Raw genomic sequence first — 12212 nt, 5'->3', positions numbered from 1 at the left:
CGTGAGCGCTAAAGTTTCTGTTTTCTACAACAAGTTCAACAAGACTTTCCCCAAGTCTTCCCAACGGTTCTACTTGGCACAAACACTAATTAAACACAAAAAACACAACCAAAACAGAGGCTAAATAATTTATTTATTACTAAGCAGGATCAAAAAGCAATGAACAAAAATAAAATTGGGTTGCCTCCCAACAAGCGTTATCGTTTAACGCCCCAAGCTAGGCATAAAAGCGAGGATAGATGTAGGTATTGCCATCTTTGGTAGGCAATCCATAAGTGGCTCTCATGATAGTTTCATATGGTAATTTTATTTTATTTCTTGGAAAGTGTCCCATGCCCTTTTTTAATGGAAATTGAAATCTAATATTCCCTTCCTTCATATCAATAATCGCACCAACCGTTCTAAGGAAAGGTCTACCAAGAATAATAGGGCAAGAGGGATTGCAATCTATATCAAGAACAATGAAATCTACGGGCACATAATTCCTATTTGCAACAATAAGAACATCATTAATCCTTCTCATAGGTTTCTTAATAGTGGAATCCGCAAGATGCAAGTTTAGAGAGCAATCATCAAAATTACGGAAATCTAGTAAATCACACAAAGTCTTGGGAATAGTAGAGACACTAGCACCCAAATCACACAAAGCATAAAACTCATGATCTTTAATTTTAATTTTAATAGTTGGTTCCCACTCATCATAGAGTTTTCTAGGGATAGAAACTTTCAACTCAAGTTTTTCTTCATCAGATTGCATCAAGGCATCAACAATATGTTCAGTAAAGGCTTTATTTTGACTATAAGCATGTGGAGAATTTAGCATGGATTGCAACAAGGAAATGAAATCAATTAAAGAGCAACTTTCATAATTAAATTCCTTGAAATCCAATATAGTGGGTTTAGCAACATCTAGATTTTTATTTCTTTCAATCCCACTTTCATCAATTTCATCATTAAGATCTAAATACACCGAATTTTTAGAACGCCTTCTAGGTAAAGGAAGATCATATTCAGTTTTATCAAGATTAATATTTCAAAATAAAGATTTAATAGGGGACACATCAATAAATTTTAGATCTTCATCTTGATTTTCATAGGAATTCGGTTTAGCAGCCATCTTATTAACTAAGGTGGCTTGCATATCTGAAATTTCAGCAGTCATCTTTTCTAGACGAGCAATTTGGGATCTTATGCCATCAAATTCTTTAGACATATCATCAAGATCTTTATTCATATAACTCATAAAACTTTTTTGTTCTTTAAGCTTGTTTCTAAAGAAATTATTATGCTTAAATTGTAAAATCATAAATTTCCTAACGTTGTTTTCGATCTCCTCTAACCTATTAAGGTGAAGATCACCGAATCTTGGTTGAGCCATAGCGACAAACAAGCAAACTAACACACGAGCAAACAAAAAAGGCAAGCGGGCAAAAAGAGGCAAATAGAGAGGGAGGATAGAGAGAGAGGGCGAATAAAACGGCAAGGGTGAAGTGGGGGAGAGGAAAACGAGAGGCAAATGGCAAATAATGTAATGCGAGAGATAGGGATTACGATGGGTACTTGGTATGTTGACTTTTGGCGTAGACTCCCCGGCAACGGCGCCAGAAATCCTTCTTGCTACGTCTTGAGCTTGTGTTGGTTTTCCCCAAAGAGGAAGGGATGATGCAGCAGAGTAGCGTAAGTATTTCCCTCAGTTTTTGAGAACCAAGGTATCAATCCAGTAGGAGGCCACGCTCAAGTCCCTCGTACCTACACAAAACGATAGCTACTCGCAACCAACGCGATTAGGGGTTGTCAATCCCTTCACGGTCACTTACGAGAGTGAGATCTGATAGATATAATATTTTTGGTATTTTTGGTATAAAGATGCAAAGTAAAAAGTAAAAGCAAAGTAAAAAAGCAAAGCGAGATTAAAGTGATGGAGATTGATATGATGAGAATAGACCCTGGGGCCATAGGTTTCACTAGTGGCTTCTCTCAAGAGCATAAGTATTCTACGGTGGGTGAACAAATTACTGTTGAGCAATTGACAGAATTGAGCATAGTTATGAGAATATCTAGGCATGATCATGTATATAGGCATCACGTCTGCGACAAGTAGACTGAAACGATTCTGCATCTACTATTATTACTCCACTCATCGACCGCTATCCAGCATGCATCTAGAGTATTAAGTTAAAACAGAGTAACGCTTTAAGCAAGATGACATGATGTAGAGAGATAAATTCATGCAATATGAAATAAACCCCATCTTGTTATCCTCGATGGAAACGATGCAATACGTGCCTTGCTGCCCCTTCTGTCACTGGGAAAGGACACCGCAAGATCGAACCCAAAGCTAAGCACTTCTCCCATGGCAAGAACTACCAATCTAGTTGGCCAAACCAAACGGATAATTCGAAGAGACTTGCAAAGATAACCAATCATACATAAAAGAATTCAGAGAAGATTCAAATATTGTTCCTAGATAGACTTGATCATAAACCCACAATTCATCAGTCTCAACAAACACACCGCAAAAAGAAGATTACATCGAATAGATCTCCACAAGAGAGGGGGAGAACTTTGTATTGAGATTCAAAGAGAGAGAAGAAGCCATCTAGCTACTAACTATGGACCCGAAGGTCTAAGGTAAACTACTCACACTTCATCGGAGAAGCTATGATGATGTAGAAGCCCTCCATGATGATGGCCCTCTTCTGGCGGAGCTCCGGAACAGGCCCCAAGATGGGATCTCATGGATACAGAAAGTTGCGGCGGTGGAATTAGGTTTTTGGCTCCTCCTCTGATTGTTTGGGGGTACGTGTGTATATATAGGAGGAAGAAGTATGCCGGAGGAGCACCGAAGGGCCCATGAGGCAGGGGGGCACGCCCCCCACCCTCGTGACCGCCTCTTTTGTTCCTTGGAGCAGGGCCAAGTCTCCTGGATCACGTTCGGTGAGAAAATCACGTTCCCGAAGATTTTATTCTGTTTGGACTCCGTTTGATATTCCGTTTCTTCGAAACACTGAAATAGGCAAAAAACAGCAATTCTGGGCTGGGCCTCCGGTTAATAGGTTAGTACCAAAAATAATATAAAAGTGGAAAATAAAGCCCAATATAGTCCAAAACAGTAGATAATATAGTATGGAGCAATCAAAAATTATAGATACGTTGGAGACGTATCAATTAGTCATAAAGAACTCACATACTTATTGCAAAAGTTTATTAGCCCTCGAAGAAAAGTACTACTACACATGCCCCTAGGGGGATAGATTGGTAGGAAAAGACCATCGCTCGTCCTCGACCGCCACTCATAAGGAAGACAATCAATAAATACCTCATGCTCCAACTTCGTTACATAACGGTTCACCATACGTGCATGCTACGGGAATCACAAACCTCAACACAAGTATTTCTACAATCCACAACTACCCACTAGCATGACTCTAATATCACCATCTTTATATCGCAAAACTATTGCAAGGAATCAAACACATCATATTCAGTGATCTACAAGTTTTATGTAGGATTTTATGACTAACCATGTGAATGACCAATTCCTATCATCTCTCTAAATAGATATAAGTGAAGCAAGAGAGTTTAATTCTTTCTACAAAAGATATGCCCATGCTCTAACAAATATAAGTGAAGCAAAAGAGCATTCTACAAATGGCGGTTGTCTATGTAAAGAGAAACAGGCAATCCAAACTTCAAATGATATAAGTGAAGCACATGAAGCATTCTATAAAGCCATACTCAAAAGATATAAGTGAAGTGCATAGAGCATTCTATAAATCAACCAAGGACTATCTCATACCAGCATGGTGCATAAAAGAAAAAGGAAAAATAAATGCAAAAGACGCTCGAAGATTGCACATATCGTATGAACGAAACGAATCCGAAAACATACCGATACTTGTTGAAGAAAGAGGGGATGCCTTCCGGGGCATCCCCAAGCTTAGACGCTTGAGTCTCCTTGAATATTTACTTGGGGTGCCTCGGGCATCCCCAATATTGAGCTCTTGCCTCTCTTCCTTCTCCTCACATCGAGACCTTCTCGATAATCGAACACTTCACCCACACAAAACTTCAACAGAAAACTCGGTAAGATTCGTTAGTATAATAAAGCAAATCACCACTATAAGTACTGTTGCAAACCAATTCATATTTTGTTTTTGCATTGTATCTACTGTAATATAACTTTTTCATGGCTTAATCCACTGATATGAATCAATAGTTTTATCAAAACAAGCAAACTATGCATCAAAAACAGAGTAGTCTTGAATAATCTGAACATTCACCATACTTCTGATACTTTAGAAATTCTACGAAAATTAGGAAAAATAAAAAAATTGTATAGGAAGACAGTGCAAAAAGAATCAGAACCATTTGACATTCCAACAAAAAATGTAAAATCACGCACTACAACCAAAGTTTCTGTCCTGCACCGTACAAATCACCAAGCAAATGTAAACATCTTAAAGGCAAACCTTGGCACATTATTTTTATAATACAAGGAATTGTACAAGGGGATAATTATTTTTATTGAAAAGTTTCTGTAATCAAGATTCACAAAGTTTCCGTGAGCATGAACAAAGTTCAGGGCTAGCTCCCACTTCAACAATGCTTGTCTTTCTCACTTTCGCTTTCCTTTTTGAAAAAGTTTTGGGTTCCTCTCTTTATTTTTATTGTTTTTAAACTATAAAAAGCACTCAACAGAAATAAATGACTCTCTAAAACTTCCGGGTTGTCTCCCTGGCAGCGCTTTCTTTAAAGCCATTAAGCTAGGCATATAGTGCTCAAGTAATGGATCCACCCGGATCCCAAGGTATATCAAAGCCAATGTTAATTAACAATGATTTGTAATTTAGGGGTGAGCACAAGGTAACATATATCATGTAATGACGAAGTCTAACTCTCTTCCTATGCATCGGCATGTCATAAAAGAACAATTCATGCACACAAAGTAAAGGCCAATGCATAGTATAAACAGTTTCTTGCAATTTTTTTGTATTGGAAACATAGAGAGGTGGAGATATAGTTCCTATCTCATAATAATTGCAAGTAGGAGCAGGAAGCACATGCATATTATATTCATCAAAATCATCATGTGCAACGGTAAAAGGCAACCCACCAATATAATCCTTAAGAAGTGCAAACTTCTCCGATATAGTGTAGTCGGGAGAATTCAAAAAGGTAATAGGACTATCATGCGTGGGTGCAATAGCAACAATTTCATGTTTAACATAAGGAACTATAGCAAGTTCATCTCCATAAGCATAATTCATATTGGCATCTTGGCCACAAGCATCATCAAAAAGGGATATTTCAAGAGAATCAACGGGATCATAACAATCATCATAGCAATCATCCTTCGGTAAGCACGAAGGGAAATTAAACAATGTATGAGTTGGAGGGTTACTCTCATTAGAAGGTGGGCATGGGTAGCTAATCCGCTCTTCCTCCTTTTGTTCTTCTCTCTCCTCCTAATCTTTTTCATCCAATGAGCTTATAGTTTCATCAATTTCTTCTTCCATAGACTCCTGCAAAATATTAGTCTCTTCTTGGACAGCGGATACTTTCTCAATAAGTGCATTAATATAGGAATTATATTCATAAATATCATAGCAATATTTTAAGATAGCTAAATTTTCAGGCCTATAAACATTATCATCATAAGCTTCATGCTTTTCAAACAAAGATTCAATTTCATAAGCACCCTTAAAAGCAACAAATTCTTATATTTGTTCCACATCATAGTAATCATATACACCATTAGCATAAGAAGCTAAGGTTTCATTATCATTAAATTCACATGAAAAGGGGAGGTGTGGAGCCTTCACCTTAGAGCAACAAGTATAATCATATCTCAAGCATAGTTGCCTAGCATACCAATTCAATATATGAATTTGATCCCATAATAGTTTCCCTTTTTGTGTCAAGTGGTAATCCCTAAAGTATTCACGTTGATCCAACGTTACTCCCATTACATAATTGAATGGGGTTTTCTCAGGATTACTAAAGTAGTACATAGTATTTTTCACATAACCAGCATCGAGGGTTTTAGGAGGTTCCCCATCTCCATGAGTAGCAAGTACACCTAATTTTTTTGGTATTTCATGTTCCATATCCATAACTAAAGATGGAGAACAACTAAGAACAGCAAATAAAATTTACTTAGTGATAAAGCAAACAAGCACACACGAGAATATTCACCCCACGCTATCCCCGGCAACGGCGCCAGAAAAAGGTCTTGATAACCCACAAGTATAGGGGATCGCAACAGTTTTCGATAAGTAAGAGTGTCGAACCCAACGAGGATCTAAAGGTAGAACAAATATTCCCTCAAGTTCTATCGACCACCGATACAACTCTACGCACGCTTGACGTTCGCTTTACCTAGAACAAGTATGAAACTATAAGTACTTTGTAGGTGTTGTTGGATAGGTTTGCAAGATAATAAAGAGTACGTAAATAAAAAGTAGGGGCTTCTTAGATAAAGAAACAATAAAGTAAATATAGCGAGTGTGGAAAATTGGTGGTAGGAGTTGCAAAATTGCCCCTAAGCAATTGACTACTTTACTAGACCGATAGCAAGTATTATGTGGGAGAGGCCACTGCTAGCATGTCATCCCTGACTTGGAATTCTATGCACTTATGATTGGAAATATTAGCAAGCATCTGCAACTACTAATGTTCATTAAGGTAAAACCCAACCATAGCATTAAGGTATATTGGTCCCCCTTCAATCCCGTATGCATCAATTTCTATGCTAGGTTGAAGCTTCTGTCACTCTTGCCCTCCAATACATAGTCCTATCAACATACAACTAACCCTAAGGTGTGATCCATGTGTGCAATCATATGATGGGCACCAAAGGACAGCAACATAACCACAAGCAAATTAAATCAATCATAGCAATTCATCAACCACCGATAGGACAACGAAAATCTACTCAGATATCATAGGATGGCAACACATCATTGGATAATAATATGAAGCATAAAGCACCATGTTCAAGTAGAGGGTACAGCGGGTTGCGAGAGAGTGGACCGCTGTAGATAGAGGGGGAAGGTGATGGAGATGTTGGTGAAGATAGCGAAGGTGTTGGTGTAGATCGCGGTGATGATGATGGCCCCCGGTGGCACTCCGGTGCCACCGGAGGCGAGGGGGAGAGAGCCCCCTCCTTCTTCTTCTTCCTTGACCTCCTCCCTAGATGGGAGAAGGGTTTACCCTCTGGTCCATGGCGTCCATGGCACGGGAGGGGAGAGAGCCCCTCTGAGATTGGATCTGTCTCTCTATCTCTCTCTGTTTCTGCGTTCCCAGATTCTTCCCTTTCACCGTTTCTTATATTCCCGGAGATCCATAACTCCGATTGGGATGAAATTTTGACACAATCTCTATCCGTATATTAACTTTCTTGCGGAGAAAGAAGGGCATAAACCTCCTTACGGGTGGCCCACGAGGGTCAGGGGCGCGCCCAAGGGGCAGGCTATAGCGACCCGACCTCAAACGGTCAAGTCTCTGTGCTTCAGTGTCATCCCTGGATCGGTAATGCTGACACACACAGTACTCGAAGGATTTAAAACAGAGTAGCAATCACACACTTATTACATCAAATGTCTCAAAAGAGAACTTATTACAATAACTATGGCTTAAGGCCATCTAATACGATAACAGCGAAAGGCTTGGAAGATATAGTGAGTCCATCAACTCCAACGGCATAGCTGAGCTGCACGGCAACGACCTAACGAACCTTACTCCTCGTCTGAAAAGTCTGCAACATAATACATTGCAGCCCGAAAATGGGTCAGCACATGGAATATGCTGGCAAAGTAACACAGTAGAGCAAGAACAGAATAATGCTATCACTACATGCATATTTGGCTGGTGGAAAGCTCTATGGTTACAGTTTTGCGAAAAGCCAATTTTTCCTACAACAAAGGAATAGATTTTAAATTTACTATCATGGTAGTTGAAACATCATTGAGAAGGTTCCTCCAACTCAATCCCAATTAATGTGATTAACAACCCAACAATTTTAATTAAGAGTGATGAGATACTTAAGATACTCCAAGTACTAGATACTCAGGATTTGTCCATAACCGGGGACACGGCTAACCATGATTAGTTTGTACACTCTGCAGAGGTTTGCGCACTTTTCCCCACAAGACTTGATCTCCTTCGTTAGATTTCTTGCACTACATGGTGTTTGAGAAACGGATGACCGAGACACAGTCTTTCAGAAACATTAACTCTCTACTCCGGGTAGACCATACCAAACCTACAAACCCACTACCTGCCGATCTACCTCTTCAAGAGCTTCACGTAACTTACTCAACTATGCTAGAGCCCATAATAGCTTGTGGCTGCTCACGGAAGTTTCTAGCATGAATAATCTCAGTTCCCTTTGAGCCTGGGAGGCGGTCCATACGAAGATCACACGGGTACTCCGGGATTTCCAAAAATACAGGCAACACTGGGTACTCCAGGTGCCTCAATCCACCCAGATGTGTATTTAAGTTGCCACCTTAAGTTAAACCATTAATTATGAATCTCACATCTGCCATGGATTTCACTCACCCAAACCACGTCTACGAGCATAGTATAGAAGTATAAGCAACGCGTAGAAGTAACTCCCAAGGGTTTGAATGTAACAGGGCAATAGGTTCTACCTCATCACTTCTTCCCAACCCACAAGTTAATGACATCCTAATCATGCAATGTTTGAGGATTGGAACTAATGCATAAAAACTGGGTGATAAAGAGATATGATCAAAGTGTTACTTGCCTTGTTGACGATCCGCGTAACCTAGAGACTCCAAATAACACGCTTTGCACTCCGGGAATTCTATCGCAAACAAACAATAGCATACATAAGCAACAATCAAAAGCACGGGTAAAACTCAAATAAGAAGATCTAACCAGAAAGTTCAACTTAAGAACTCTGGTTTGCAAAAGAATCAAACCAAACGGAGCAACGAAACTCAAACGGCGAAAGAAACAAGATCCATTTACTAATCTGGACCTAGGTCAAATTTTACAGTAGCAAAAGCTTGTTTAAGTTGGTTAAGCGGAAAGAGGATCTCGAGACGAAGATCTAGGTGCTTGAATCGCCTGATTCCGACTAACGAGCGAAAAGATAAACTAAAACGAAAATCGGATCAGAAATCGCGATCGAGAATAATCGCGGAAAAAATCCGGTAAAAGAAAACTGACGAACAGGCTAACGAACGAGCGTTTGTTATCAGTAACTAACGAGCGAAAACCGTTCGTTGAAACGAACGTCCGCTAAAAAAGAAAAACCGGCGAACCAAAAAAACGACTAGGGTTTTCTAACGAAAACCAGTCCGGTTTTCTAAAAAAATGAACGACGCTAACCTCGGCGAGGTCCGGCATGGCGGGGCTCTGGCAAGGGGCGGCTTGGCGCGGGGCAGCGGCGACGCGGGCAACAGGCGGCGGCGGCAGCTTGCGGCGGGGCGGCGCGGCAGCAGGCGAGGCGGCTCGGCAGCGGCGACGGGCGGTGGGCGGCGGCGGCTTGCGGCGGCGGCTTGCAGCGGCGGGGCGGCGGCTCGTGGCGGGGTGGGGCTCCAAGGGTGGCGGGGGTACGGTTTATAAAGGGGGGCGGAGGTGGTGCCTTGGGGGAGGGGCAAGGCGGCGGTGGAGTCTGGCTCGGACTCGTGTCCGAGTCGGCGGCGGCGGCATGGTCTCCGCGCGGGAGACGGTGGCCGGGGAGGTGGGCCGGCGGCTGGGCTTCGGCCCAGTTGGCCTAGGCACGTTTTTTTTTTAAACAATTCCGCCGAAACTCAGAAAAATCCTAGAAAATAAAATAAAATTCTAAAAATGCCAAAACAAATATTCTCCGTCTAAATAAAATATATAGAACGAGATGAAAATTTTCTTGGCCCTAAAATGCAATTTTGAAAACGTGCAATTTCTCTAATGCAAATAAAATCTAATAAATGATTTTAATATTTTTCCTCCAATATTTCAGTTATTTTGGAGAAGTCATATTATCTCCTCTCATATATTTTAATATGAAATACTTTTCGGAGAGAAAATAATTAAAATCAAAGATCCTCGTTTCATTATTTGATAAAAACCAAATATGAAAACCGGGAAATCCCCAACTCTCTCCGAGGGTCCTTGAGTTGTTTAGGATTTCAAGGATTGCGGAATGAAAATGAAATAAAATATGATATGCAAGAATGACCTACGTATAACATTCCAAATTGAAAATTTGGGATGTTACAAACCTACCCCCCCCCTTAAGATGAATCTTGCCCTCGAGACTCGGGTTGGCTAGAAAATAGGTGTGGGTGGTCTTTGAGTAGATCATCCTCTTGTTCCCAGGTGGTTTCATCCTCGGTGTGGTGGCTCCACTGAACTTTACAAAACTTGATAACCTTGTTGCGGGTGACTCGACTAGCAAACTCCAAAATCTTGATTGGCTTCTCTTCATAAGTCAAGTCATTGTCCAACTGAATCGCCTCCAAGGGTACGGTATCTCTTAGTGGTATGTCGGCCATCTCAGCATGGCACTTCTTCAACTGGGAAACGTGAAACACATCGTGAACTCCTGACAGTCCTTCAGGTAACTCCAATTTGTAGGCAACTTCTCCCATCCTTTCCAAAACACGATATGGTCCTACGAATCTCGGGGCTAACTTTCCCTTAACTCCAAAATGTTTCACTCCTCGCAAGGGGGATACTCGCAGATATGCTGTCTCCAATTTCGTAGATTACCTCCTTGCGTTTTGAGTCTGCATAACTCTTTGCCTGGACTGAGCAATCTTCAGTCTATCACGAATTAGCTTAACCTTCTCTTCAGACTCCTTGATCAAGTCTGGTCCAAACAACTGTCGGTCTCCTACTTCATCCCACATTAACGGCGTTCTGCACCTTCGTCCGTACAGGGCTTCAAATGGTGCCATCTTCAAACTGGCTTGGTAGCTATTGTTGTATGAGAACTCTGCGTAAGACAAATTGTCATCCCAACTAGATCCATAATCTAGCGCGTAGGCTCTCAACATGTCCTCCAGAATCTGATTAACTCTCTCTGTCTGTCCATCCGTCTGCGGGTGAAATGCTGTACTAAACTCCAGTCTTGTTCCCAAGGTCTGGTGTAACTGATGCCAAAACTTTGAGGCAAATTGTGTTCCTCTATCTGATACGCTGGTCCTCGGAACTCCATGCAGACATACGATCCTGGACATATATATCATGGCCAACTTCGCACTTGTATAAGTGGTTTTCACTGGGATAAAGTGAGCCACTTTGGTCAAGCAATCAACTACTACCCATATGGAATCATATCCTGATTTGGTCCTGGGCAATCCGGTGATAAAGTCCATGCCAAGTTTATCCCACTTCTATTCGGGTATCGGCATAGGCTGTAACAATCCTGCCGGCTTTTGATGCTCTGCCTTTACTCTCTGACATACATCACAGGCGGCTACATACTCAGCAATATCCTTCTTCATACCCGTCCACCAGAAATGTTCCTTCAAATCCAAATACATCTTGGTGTTTCCGGGGTGTATCGAGTATGGTGAGTCATGGGCCTCCTGTAATATTAACTTCCTGATCTCTGTGTTATTGGGCACGTATATCCGGTCCTCAAACCATAAGGTATCGTGCTCATCCTCATGAAAACCTTTGGCCTTTCCTTTGCTCATCTTCTCCTTTATCTCGGCAATCTCTTTATCATCCTTCTAAGCTTCCCGAATCTTACCCAATAGCGTCGACTGAACTTCCATTGTTGCAATAAAACCTCTAGGAACAATCTCTAATCGAAGTTCCATGATATCCTCTGCTAACTCCTTTGGCACTCCCTTACTTGCAAGGATATTAGCATAACTCTTCCAGCTCAAAGTGTCTGCTACGACATTGGCCTTTCCTAGATGATAGTGCAGCTTCATGTCATAATCCTTTATAAGCTCCAACCATCTCCTCTGCCTAAGGTTCAGTTCCTTCTGTGTGAAGATGTACTTCAAACTCTTATGATCCGGGTACACATCACAACGGTTTCCAATAAGGTAATGTCTCCAAGTCTTCAATGCATACACTATGGCTGCTAACTCCAAATCATGTGTGGCATAATTCAACTCGTGAGGTTTTAGTTGTCGTGAGGCATACGAAACAACTCTTCCGTCCTGCATAAGCACACATCCAAGTCCCAAGCGAGAGGCGTCGCAATACACTTGGAAATCCTTATGTATATCTGGCAG

Source organism: Triticum urartu, chromosome 6A (assembly GCF_056163025.1).
Source record: "Triticum urartu cultivar PI428250 chromosome 6A, HENAU_Tu73, whole genome shotgun sequence".
Classification (NCBI taxonomy): Eukaryota; Viridiplantae; Streptophyta; class Magnoliopsida; order Poales; family Poaceae; genus Triticum; species Triticum urartu.
The sequence above is the reverse complement of the archived record's forward strand: the minus strand, read 5'-3'. Positions refer to the sequence as shown.